Raw genomic sequence first — 10,936 nt, 5'->3', positions numbered from 1 at the left:
AGTCATCAGAAACAGTAATTTTTATTGTTGTTGAAATACATTATTTTTGAACTCGCAAAGTTAAAACACTTAAGATTTAATGGTTCAGTACTTTACCTAACCTATTCATGCCTGTGTACTGAATTATTTGGCCCAAACGTTTCACAAAGTTGAGCTTTGAATAGCCCAGTTGAGTTGTTTCTAGAAAAGAGGGATCAGAGACGCAGAGATTCTAAAGGTCTAGGTACCTGAATAAATTCTGGCCCTTTTACACTTCCATTGGTGTGATAATTGACAGTTTTTCACTTAATCATATTAACAAAAATAATTTGAGAAAGATAGGGAGGGAAAGCCATGGCGCTAGGAGGAGATGGGGGATTCTGTTATGACTTCGCCATAATTTCTCTTAAAAAGATATTGGAATATCTTTAATGTCTACCCCAAATCAAGTATGCTTTGATTATCAACATTTATATTTAAGAAAATGAAATAAGTCCTAATTATCTTATTGAACAGAGAATCTACCTTCTCAAACCCGACTTGAGAGGAAGGGTCTCTTAGCTGCAGACTCTCTTTTTCTTACAGTTTAGTCTATTTATGGTGCTAAATTTGTTTTTTACTTTTAATTGATGTCCTCCTCTATTTGCATATCACTTAACCTGAAAAGTTGAGCTTCTGTATTTGAACATTAGCTACTTTAAAGATAAAACAAATTATATACAATGGTAGTCTGGGAGAAGAAAGAGTGGAAACACAGCCTTAGAAACCCCCAAATTTAAAAAACCAAGTCACTTTTTAAAATAAAATGACTATTATGTATTATGGTGATAAGTATGATTTTGAACCTACTCTGATAGTACACTCTACATTTTAAAAACTAGTTTAGTAAACACTGTCTGGCAAAATGGGCACTCTCCTCTTTGGTTTATTGCATATGGTCACAAGCAAGTGAAATTTGTTGAAATATAAAACCTAATAAGACCACCATCTCTGTGAAAGGGGCAAGTAGGGAGGAACCGACTTGCTATTCTTACCAGTAGGTGATCCAAGTTATACCTTGTTGTTTTAAAAATGATTCTCAAAGTCAAAATTAAGCTGCATATCTGATTTCTAAGTTAATAAAAGAGGACTGCAATAGGGCTATCTAACTTGAAGACCCACATTCCATCATTACTAAAAAGTTAGTGTTTTCGTTTCTTGTATAGCAAGTCATCAGGTGCACATTCTAAGCAGAAATTTTGTGTTTCTGTTTACCTTGTCTTTCAGTTTGTGTGCCCTCTCTCCCACTGCTCTTCCCACTACTCAGAAAAACAAAAAAAAAAAAAAAGAAGAAGAAGAAGAAGAAGAAGAAAAAGAAAAGGCCAGAACAAGAATAATAGGGCTGGTTTTCTTTTAGGTCTTGGCATAAAGGCAGAAAATGCACCCAGGAAGCAATAAAATGTAGTGCACCTTGCATTTGCTTTGATTGATTCTAAATATAAAAACAAGAACAGAAAGTTGAAAAAAAAAAAAAGAGAGAAAAGGACATGGGCATAGTGCGTGCTAAGAACGAAGCAGGCTGGCGCCACACTATTGGGGCCCTTGGAGGGACAACCTGTACGGGCGCCCGATGGGGCTGGCTTGTGAATCATACTTATAACTCGTCTCACTCCACTGGAACCCTCAAGCAGTGTTTGTCAAGGAAGGGAGGGAACAAAAAAAAAGACTCGGTCAGGCTGGGTGGCAGTCACGCAAATCTTACCTCTCACCCAGCAGTGACCTGAGAATGTTTTTATGTTTATCTAAAAAAGATAAAAGGTATGATTGCTCAGGAATGAAAACATGGGTAACATTCAAACAGAGGAAAGCAGAAACAGCAGTTTAAAACGATGAGGGAAATGTAAACCAGCCCTAAGAAACATTTGACATTGCCTCCCTCTCGGTAGAGGTCATGGTTGTGTTCGACTGAAACAAATAGGAAGCGCTCGGCCAGACGGTTTTGATAATGGGGAGCAGAGTTTTCCTAGGTGCGTGCCTTGCTGTCAGAATTTGTAAGATCCTAAAACTAACAACGTGGGTCCAGCCAGGACAAATGGCTTCAAATGTTCTGAGCTGCAAAGGTTTATTAAATTCAGGGATTTAGGCGGCAAACTAGCAAAAACACAAAGATTTGATTAGGTTCAATGTGTGCAGTGTTGTGTTATGCCACAGAAGGGATTATGTAAGGCTCCAGAAAAACGTAATGAGGGGAAAAATCGGAGCCTTTTTGGGTACAAAGTTAAAAAGGTAGGAAGCTGAAGAAACATATCATTTGCCTAAGAGAAACTAAAGATCAAACTGCCTTTGAATCCAGATATTGAGTTTGTCACCAGAGGTCTTAAGTCACTTTTGCACTTTTGGTACTCAATCCAAGTTAATTACGACCTGAAAAATTTCCTTATGAAGCAGAGTGTTAAAACATGTCAAGCTCAAGTTTCTGAGAAAGAGCCTATGGGAATGTCTCGATATCACGGGACTATACTGCGGTTGATGCAAAGTTTCTTCAATCACAGGTTTTCCATTGATGCACGACAAAAAAGTAGTTAAATAAAAAGATCAATTTTTCATTTGACACAAAGTAAATCATTACTTTCTTCTGGGATGCGTAGTACCTTTTCCCACTGTTGGTTCCATTTCCCATTGTACCCTTGACCTTGGAGGTCAGCTGTCATTGGAAGATGAAGCTCTGAATAAACAGAGAAGACCCTGTGGTGTGTCTTATCTCTGCATTTTGCCTCAAATCTCCGGGCGGAGCTTTAAATTATTCATCCACTAGTGCTCTCGCCGAGTTACACATCTCCATCACGCATTCCCCTGCCCCCTCCTCGTTTGTGAGTGAAGGCGGTATCCTTGGGAACCTTATCAGAGATCGCAGATTCAGGCTCCAGAAATGAAATAAAAGAGGAAATTGGCTGTATTAGCATAAGAGGAGTCAGCCTGGAGTTGAATACACACATCACCCAGGAGCACACTGGCTTCCCTTATCAGTAGCGTTTGATCACCACTTTCTTTTTTTTTTATATACATTCTTTAATTCCATCCAACCCACTCCTTTGTTCCAACTCATATGAGGGAACATATGAAATAAGGGCAGATGGCATAAGGTCCTGAATAGTTTTCAACACTTCCAACCTTTTCTAGGTTCAATAAAAACAGCATAAATAAAATGCTCATTTTAAGATAGCTTTTATAGCATAACCTCCCTCTCCTACCCTCAGGAAAAGAGTTGTTATTGCGATTTCAAGGGGGAAAGAAACTGTAAATAGTTAAAGTTTCATTTGATGGATGTTGCAGCAAAAGCCAGAGTATCATTCAGGAACATAATCTAAGATACAGGTTAAATACAGTAATGCATTTTCCTTTTTTGGTGGGAGCACAGGTAGCAGACTGTGATTTTATTTTTCTGCAGGTACAATTTTTTCTCATTTTATCCTTCAAAATTATTCTTCAAGATAAGGCCCTTAGAATATATTCTGATTCAGGATGTGGCCACAATCAGTTTATTTTATCTATAAAAATAGTAGCCCCAAACTGCAATTTTTAAAGATGCATTTCATGAAAGTGCTCTGTACACATAAATGTACATTATAACAAAGACATGATATTCTTTTTTAAGTTAATTTTTCTGAGTTTTCTTTATAATGCAGGGATCAATAATCCCAGGTCAATATACTTTTATTTCCTGCTTAATGTTTTCTCCCCAATCTCATCGAATATAACCTCTAGTTTTCTCCGAAAGAATAATTATGGGTAACCAAACTATCAAGTCTATCACTTAATCAAGTTTATGAAAACTTTAAAATTTTCAGCATCACTAATATTTTTTATTGGTCATTGTTACAGATTAGATGACAGAGGAGATGTTTGGGGTTTGATATTGTGTGATAATTGTTATGACATTTTTTTTTCCAGATTTCACTATTATATCTTCTCCATGCAGAATAATAATCGGCATTGCTCCGTTTAAGTCTGGGCTAAATGTTACCTTTGATGTAGTACTTGACAGTTTCCAATTCACATGCACATGTTTATTTCATTTTAGGCCCATGACAACTCTTCAGAGTAAATGTAATTACTGCTTTCTACACCCACCTCCAATTAAAAGGAAGAGACTAAGTTTTAGGTTTATTCAGTAAACGGTAAAGGCAGGACTCCGGTTCAGTTCTTCCCCTCCAAGGCCTGTTTGAGAATTTTACTATATTTCTTTAAGTAAGTAATCAGAAAAGCTGTCACCTTTGTTCCCAAATCATGTACAAAAACTAGTGAGTGACATCATGATAAACCAGGAAGCTAAGGGCAGGATTTGGCAGAATCCAAGGATGATGACCAAATTTCCAGTCATGTAATATACTCCTTTCTCAGAAAGATTCCTAAGAGATATAGGAAAATGGTAGGTGATTTCAATTCTGAAACAAAGCAAGACACAACATGTTGGCTGAAATGAACTGACGATATTTTTATTACCTCTATACTGCATTTTGATTGTTGAAGTAAAGAAGGAAATGATTAAGTTACTGTTGCACTATGAAGGGTTTGCCAATCTAGTCTTTCAAAGCATAGTACAAATTTATTTTCAAAGTCAGTGATGAGAGTAAGATAGATCATTAAGATTTTACAGATTATTCCCTCAAAATCAACCCATCCACAATTGTTTACTCAATGCTTATTATGTATGGGGCTAAGATCCCCAGAAGCCAGCCCTGGTGGTCTAGTGGTTAAGATTTGGCACTCTCACCGTCATCCCTGGTTCATTTCCCCATCAGGGAACCACGTCACCATCTGTTGGTTGTCATACTCTGGCGGCTGTGTTGCTGTGATGCTGAAAGCTATGGCACTGGTATTTCAAATACCATAGGGTCACCCATGGTGGACAGGTTTCAGCAGAGCTTCCAGATTAAGAAGGACCTGGCCACCCACTTCCGAAAAAGTTGGCTACGAAAACCCTATGAAGAGGAGTGGAACATTGTCTGATATAGCACCAGGTGAGAAGATGGCACAAAAAGAGCCGGCAGGGTTCCACTCTGATGTCCACAGGGTCACTAGGAGTCAGAATCGACCCCATAGCACTAACAACAACCAGAGGGATCCAGAATAAATAAATGCATACGATGGAAGCAGATTTTCAAAGAAGTAATTTTACCCATAGATCTATATGTTTAAAAATTAAATAGTACAAAAAGACAAGTTAAAAGATGCAAACATTGTATTCTACACTATCCCCGGTCTTGTTCTTCATAGCCAACCGATGCGTTCTATTTTTGTCTATGTACTTTCAAGTTCTATCTTTCACCACCACCATATCCTCTAAAACTGAGATAAATTGGCTTACTTTCCAATAAGAATAATACCTCTCACTGAGCAATTACTCTGTGCCAGGCATTGTTCTAATTGCTTTGTATGTATTAGAGGATTTATTTCTAAAAGTCATCATATGAGATACAGTCATTATTCTGCCCATTTTATAGATGAGGAAACTGAGTTTCAGGATGTACTTTAAAAGCAATTACTTAAACTCAGTTTTTCTATCTGTATAATATAATATATATACTATGTAATATATATACCGTATACATATTTAAAGAAGTTATTTTGCTATTTTTAATAAAATGTGTGTGCATGAAAACTTCAGGATGAGAAATGGCAAATATTGATTTGTTTTGCTTGTGTCTCTAAATATTTAAAATTTTATGTAAACTATTAATCACTATTTTAGGTAAAAGTGGGTATTTTCAATGGAAGTAAAATGACCACATATACTTCTGTAAATTACCATTTTGAGGTATATTATATATTATAATTAATCTGTTTTTCTGTGTTATATGTGATTATAGATCTCTTTTTTTAACACAATTATTTTTCTTCTTACTGTGTAATGTATTATGATCTATCACTGCATCACTTGTATATACAAATAGATTTTTTTTTAAAGTACAAATAAGAAAGAGGGGAATGTTTTACGAAGAAAAATATTTTCTTGAAGCAATGTCCTATAAGCCTACTCACAGTCTTGAATTTCTTGGTATTTCGTCTAACAATCACATAAAATTGTTAATTTAAGATAAATTGAGCAAACAACCATGGCTTCTCCAGTGAACTGATTGAGATTTTTCAGAAAAAAACTCAGAGAATTATTTCCAAAACAAAATATTGCTTATTTCCAGCAATCCCACTTCTGGGTATATATCCCAAAAGAATTGAAATCAGAAGAGATATTAGGACTCCCATGTTCACGGCAGTGCTATTCACAATAGCCAGGATATGGAAACCACACAAGTGTCCGTCAATGGATGAATGGATAAAGAAAATGTGGCAAATATATACAATGGAATATTATTCAGCCATAACAAAGAAGGAAGTCCTGTCATATGCGACAACATTGATGACCCAGGAGGACATTAGGTTAAGCAAAATAAGCCACAGAAGGACAATTATTGCCTGTGCCCACTTATGTGAGGAATCTAAAATAGTCACATTCATAGAAATGGAGAGTACAATGGTGATTGCCAAAGGGTGGTGGTTGGAAGAAATAGGGAGCTGCTGTTCAGTGGGTATAAACTTTCTGTTATACAAGATGAATAAGTTCTAGAGATCAGCTGTACAACATTGTGCCCATAGTTATCTCATGCTGTGTTCTTAACACACAAAAAAATTTTAACTCAAAAGATTGCTTCCCTCTGTTGTAAAGATCAAAACTATGGAGAACTGTTGAAAGTTACATTTTGAAACAAAAAGTAGGGCCGGCCGGTGGCATAGCGGTTAAGTGCACATGTTAGCTTCGGTGGCCAGGGGTTCACTGGTTTGGATCCAGGGTGCGGACATGGCACCATTTGGCAAGCCATGCTGTGGTAGGCATCCCACATATAAAATAGAGGAAGATGGGCACGGATGTTAGCTCAAGGCCAGTCTTCCTCAGCAAAAAGAGGAGGATTGGCAGCAGATGTTGCTCAAAATAAATAAATAAATAAAACAAAAAGTAGCATGCATCATTTCCAAGAGTCTTGAAAAAACTACTTGCAAATTGATGACTCTTTTGGGCTTTTTTTCAGAAAGAAAAACAAACAATTGGGTAAATTATTTTATGACACGACATTACGGACTCTGCGCCTCCAGTATGAGATGCGATCACTCTGATGGGGACATGTAAGCAGATATACATTGTAGATGGCTGAAACCATGGTGGGCAGAATGAGAATCATTTAGCATATGTACATTGCATATATTTGAGGAAAATGTTGGATGGCTTTTCGTTGTTGATTATTGAACACCTATGCTTCAGAAGAAGAAGACATCTAGTCATTGATATTGTGTTCACTCCAATAGAATCTGGAAAACGAGCTTTGAAATTAGTGCTGATGGAGCCTCAGCAATCTGTGCATCAGGGAAAAGTCTTGGTAGGATATGGATAAGGGCAACTTTCAACTGAATGCTCTTTTTGATGCTACCTTAATTGTAGAGAATAGTTGAAAGTTTAGAATTTACACCTGATCATGATTTAGAACTCAATAGATATAGTAAAAATTGTGATTATGGTCAAATTTCAAAGTGTATATCCTTTAATTTTACTGTGTTGTGTGAATAGACATGTATATAAAGCTGTGCTTTGCCTAACTTTCAAACAGGAAGTATTTTTGGGGAAAGTTGCTCACAATAGATTTTACATGAGGAGTAAAACAAAAACTTGAGACTGACAGTAAATATTCGAACAGCCTTTTCTGAGTGGAATATTCAAATTAATTATATATACTATCTTGACCTGTAACTATCAGACTAGAGCTTACAATGTCACAATTTTAATGGCAGAGAAAATATATCAGTATTTGTTAAGATGACTGAAATCTAAAATTTTATTCACAGTTGCATAAGGCTAAATAGTCATTAAAATTACCTTGAATTTGGAAGAAAGAACAAATATAGTTAGCCATGATGATTTGTTCCCTTGTCTTTGATTAGCGTGTTTTCTATTAAAAAGTTAATGTATTTTTATGTTACTGAAAGGCAGTGAGCAAATAATAGGAGCTTTGGTATGATTCAAAACATAGGGCCATGTTGTAAGCACTACTTTCTAAAAACATCAATAATGCTTACATTGTGGTTATTATAATCCATCGAGAATGAGCAAAGACCATTATAACTCAGTTCCTTTGTACAACAACTAGTTTTAAAATGAATGAAATATTTTTGAAAATCCATTAGTAATTGGTAAGACCAAGAATAAATTTCTACTGCTATGCTATGTCAGTCAGACCTTACTTCTTTCCTCATCAGTTCCAATCAGGACTAGAGTAAATTGAAAGAACAACTAAATCTCTTGAGGCCCTGTCAGACATGAGTCTCTCTAACGGGCTCACACAGAGATGGACAGCTCCTTTCTTATTATTACACTGGAGTTAAAAATGACGGAAACAAAACAGCAACAAGAGGTTGCCATCATCCTTCTATTCTTTTGTTTTTTTTGATTTCCCTCTGCTCTCAACCTTTCCTTATTTATATATCCAAGAAGAAAAAAAGAAAAGAAAAGAAGAAAAAAGAAATACTCTGTGAAGTCCAGACAGATTAATTCCTTTAGAATCATTTTTTCATTTCTACTGCAGTACTTATTATTTTTTGGAAAGGCATTCCATACTCTCTGAAACTAAAATTATCAAATATTATAAATCTTCTCTCTCTCTATACGTATATATAAAACACCTTTATTGAGATATAATTAATATACAAAAAACTGCATATATTTAATGTATACAATTTGACGAGTTTGGGAATATGCATACATCCATGAAACCATCACCACAGTCAAGGTAATAGACATAGCTAGTACCTTGAAAAGTTTCCTTCTGCCTCTTTGTGTGTATATGTGTGTGTGTGGGTGTGTGTGCGTGTGTGTGATAAGAACACAAAATGAGATCTACCTTCTTAACAAGTTTCAAGTGCACAATATAGCATTGCCAACTACAGGCATTATGTGGTACAACACAGCTCTAGAATTTATCCATCTTGCATAACTGAAACTTTATACCCATTGAACAACGACTCTTCTTTATATTACCTTTTTTTGCTCTATAGGATTGTCCTCCCCTTTCCAAGTTTGAGAGACAGGGATAAGCTTCTTCCAAATATTTCCCTTTACATGGATCACCTGGCTTGTCCTCAATCAAATGAAGTTGCTTCCTTTTTACTTTAGGGCATTCATTCATTGTGCAGATGCAGAATTAATGGTGAAATCACATGGCCTTTTTCTGACTCTTTCTATTTGGATTTGTGTTGAACTCCTGTTAGAAGTGCAGACACCACGGGAAAGTGGCCCGAAAGCTCACCTAACAATGACTATCTATTACTCACGGCTATAAAACACTTTATCTGGTTTAAGGCGGATGTGGCAGAAACAAATGGAGAGGGAGGGCAAGAACTGGGCTGAGTTTTCCCATCATTGCAGTCTGATTTATGGCCTGGTGTCAGTGAAAGGCTGTCAGAGACTGCTTATTTGTGGCTCCTTGTCACTTCCTTCTCCCTGACCTCGGCCTCCTAACTGTTATGATGATGATGGTATCAGGCAAGAGTCACCACCATACACATGGATAACCTCTAGACAAAAGGGCACAATCCTGTTGGACCACAACCAATGCTCCAGTCTTATAGAGGGAGCACAAGGACCAACATGGCAGTTGGGAGGCAGTGGTATAAATGCATCACACAGAAGTCCTGTCCTCATGGAGCACTCGATTGTATTGAAGAGAAAATACTACAGGAAACAAGTATTTAAAAAACAAAAGAAGACAAGCCAGTTGTGTTCTAAATTGTGTAGCACAGAGTATAAGTGTTGAAGGCATTCAGAAGAGGAAAATCAATGAGTGTTGCCATGGTCAAGGAAAGTCATTCCCTACGAAAGGATTTCCGGGACCTTCCAGAGGGGCAGAGCAGCTGGTCATCCCAGGTTATACATTGCCCTAATTTTGCTTTCCTTTGGCAGGAGAAATGTGCACTGCCCACTTTCCTTGGTCCATCAGGCTCCGTGGTGTGAGAGCACCCATGCTTTATTTTCACATGACTTAGCAGCTACAAAATCCTTGCCAAATCTTGCAATGGGGTGGGTGTGTGTGTGAGTGTGTGGGTGTGTGCCAGTGTTTTCTCTCCCTCACACTGCCTGCATGAATCAAAGGTGGCATCATAAAGACCCTGAAATTTGCATTATTTGTGAGAGGCTCACATGCATTGGCAAGGCCACTGGCAGCCGAAACAAAAAGAGCAGCTGTCCTAATTCCCAGCTCTCTGGCATGGGTCTCCCCACAGCCCCTCCTTCCTGTCTCCCTAGTACCAGTCGGGTCAACTGCGCTGCTTCCCTTTAAAGTAACAGTGTCCAAATATTTCTAATATAAATACTTCCGTTTCACTCATTACTCTCCATGATATAACCTTCATGATAGGCATTCCTTTAAGTTTGAATTTATAATCCAAGAATAAATTGTACCAATATGGGAAGTTATTAAATTTGTATTATGTAAAGAATAAAATCCTCTTAAGACACTAAATAGTATATATACACATGTCCTTTCCTCAGAGGGTTCCCAGGATGTCAAAAGTCTTTAAAATGAACTCTCGTACATTTTAATGAAAAGACAGAAAGATGGCGACTTCCAACCAAGATGGAGTAACAGAGGTTGAATTTCCTCATCAGCCTGAAAGAACAGAAAATAAAAAACAGACAAGATACAGGAAATACGGTTTTTCAGATATGTGATATCAGGCAGCACGGGGCAATGATTCCTGAGAGACAGCAAACTAATACAATGAGCCCTAAGATTAGCCCAGGTGACTGCCTGGTGAGAGTTTCCAGGCTGCAGTACAGGAAAGAGGAATCCAGGTGAGCAGGATGGTCTTCCTGGAAGAGTGGTGAGAAGAGAGTTACGCAGCAAGAGAACTCCAGAGACCTGCAGCTGATCTCCTT

This window comes from Equus quagga, chromosome 12 (assembly GCF_021613505.1).
Source record: "Equus quagga isolate Etosha38 chromosome 12, UCLA_HA_Equagga_1.0, whole genome shotgun sequence".
NCBI lineage: Eukaryota > Metazoa > Chordata > Mammalia > Perissodactyla > Equidae > Equus > Equus quagga.
Note: the sequence above shows the minus strand (reverse complement) of the source record.